Source organism: Oncorhynchus keta, chromosome 35 (genome assembly GCF_023373465.1).
Source record: "Oncorhynchus keta strain PuntledgeMale-10-30-2019 chromosome 35, Oket_V2, whole genome shotgun sequence".
NCBI lineage: Eukaryota > Metazoa > Chordata > Actinopteri > Salmoniformes > Salmonidae > Oncorhynchus > Oncorhynchus keta.
The window spans coordinates 82321957-82324456 of NC_068455.1; the positions used below are offsets into that span (position 1 = coordinate 82321957).

Here is a 2500-nt window from a genome sequence, read left to right on the forward strand (position 1 = left end):
GGCCAGGGCTCCTGTGCTACCACCGAAGCCCACTCCTGGGCTACAATATCCGGACCCCTTCTACAGCCGGTACGGAGCACGGAACCCCGCAGATCCCCTACGGCTTGAATATAGACATAATCTGCCCGAGGTCTCCAACAGGCCCCTCAGGCGCGACGCGCGCTGAAGGCCTGTTCTGCTAACTGCGTCCTGCTAGCTACCTAGAGCTACTTGGAACCCTACTAATTCCACGACTGGTCTATCGACGTCACCACACGAAGAGGCTAAAACAGACTTACCCCCATCGCGACGTCCACCAAAGGCTAACTTGCCTGCCCCGGTCTGCTAACTGCTAGCTTGCCTGCCCCAGTTTGCTAACTGCTAGCTAACTGCTAGCTTGCCTGCCCCAGTCTGCTAACTGTTAGCTTGTTAGCTAACTGTCTGAATCGCCGTGTCCCCAGTCAGCCCAACCACTCACTGGACCCATATATTCACTTGGCTACGCATGTCTCTCTCTTATATCAATATGCCTCGTCCATTACTGTCCTGGTTAGTGATTACTGTCTTATTTCACTGTAGAGCCTCGAGCCCTGCTCAATATGCCTTAACCAGCCATGTTGTTCCACCTCCTACATATGCTATGACATCACCTGGTTTAAACGTCTCTAGAGACTATATCTCTCTCTTCATTACTCAATGCCTAGGTTTACCTCCAATGTACTCACATCCTACATTACCTTTGTCTGTACACTATGCCTTGAATCTATGCTATCGTGCCCAGAAACCTGCTCCTTTTACTCTCTGTTCTGAACGTGCTAGACAGCCAGTTCGTATAGTCTTTAGCCATACCCTTATCCTACTTCTCCTCTGTTCCTCTGGTGATGTAGAGGTTAATCCAGGTCCTGCAGTGCCTAGCTCCACTCCCACCCCCCAGGTGCTCTCATTTGTTGACTTCTGTAAACGTAAAAGCCTTGGTTTCATGCATGTTAACATTAGAAGCCTACTCCCTAAGTTTGTTTTACTCACTGCTTTAGCACACTGCCAACACAGATGTCTTAGCCGTGTCTTAATCCTGGCTTAGGAAAACCACCAAAAACCCTGAAATCTTCATTGCTAACTATAACATTTTCCGCCAAGATAGAACTGCCAAAGGGTGTGGTGTTGCAATCTACTGCAGAGAGAGCCTGCAGAGTTCTGTCTTACTATCCAGGTCTGTACCCAAACAATTCGAGCTTCTACTTTTAAATATCCACCTTTCCAGAAACAAGTCTCTCACTATTGCTGCTTGCTATAGAACACCCTCTGCCCCCAGCTGTGCCCTCGATACCATATGTGAATTGATTGATCCCCATCCATATTCTGAGCTCTTGCTACTAGGTGACCTAAACTGGGACATGCTTAACACACCGGCCATCATACAATCTAAGCTTGATGCCCTCAATCTCACACAAATTATCAATGAACCTACCAGGTACAACTCCAAATCCGTAAACACAGGCACCCTCATAGATGTTATCCTAACTAACTCGCCCTCCAAATACACCTCTGCTGTTTTCAATCAGGATTCAGCGATCATTGCCTACACCCGTAATGGGTCTGTGACCAAACGACCACCCCTCATCACTGTCAAACGCTCCCTAAAACACTACACCGAGCAGGCCTTTCTAATAGACCTGGCCGGGGTATCCTGGAATGACATTGACCTCATCCCGTCAGTAGAGGATGTCTGGTTATTCTTTAAAAGTTCCTTCCTCACCATCTTAAATAAGACCCGTTCAAAAAATGTAGAACTAGGCACAGATATAGTCCTTGGTTCACTCCAGACCTGTCTGCCCTTGAAAAAGAGAGCCTGTTGTCCGGACCTCTGGCAGTCGCTATGGGGGTGCCACAGGGTTCAATTCTTGGGCCGACTCTATTCTCTGTATACATCAATGATGTTGCTCTTGCTGCTGGTGATTCTCTGATACACCTCTACGCAGACGACACCATTCTCTATACCTCTGGCCCTTCTTTGGACACTGTGTTAACTAACATCCAGACGAGCTTCAATGCCATACTACTCTCCTTCCGTGGCCTCCAATTGCTCTTAAATACAAGTAAAACTAAATGCATGCTATTCAATCGATCACTGCCTGCACCTGCCCGCCCGTCCAGCATCACTACTCTGGATGGTTCTGACTTAGAATATGTGGACAACTACAAATACTTGGGTGTCTGGTTAGACTGTAAACTCTCCTTCCAGACTCACATTAAGCATCTCCAATCCAAAAATAAATCCAGAATCGGCTTCCTACATCGCAACAAAGCATCCTTCACTCATGCTGCAAAACATACCCTCGTAAAACTGACCATCTTACCGATCAACGACATCGGCGATGTCATCTACAAAATTGCCTCCAACACTCTACTCAACAAACTGGATGCAGTCTATCACAGTGCCATCCGTTTTGTCACCAAAGCCCCATACACTCCTCACCACTGCAACCTGTACACTCTCGTTGGTTGGCTCTCGTTTCATACT

At 47.5% G+C, this 2500-nt stretch overlaps 1 protein-coding gene across 24 annotated transcripts in view; it reads right to left on the bottom strand.

Moving 5' to 3' along the window:
- Positions 1–2500, bottom strand: part of LOC118380652 (GRB2-associated-binding protein 1-like) — a 98231-nt gene that overhangs the window by 83531 nt on the left and 12200 nt on the right. The gene's annotated exons all lie outside the window — the stretch shown is intronic.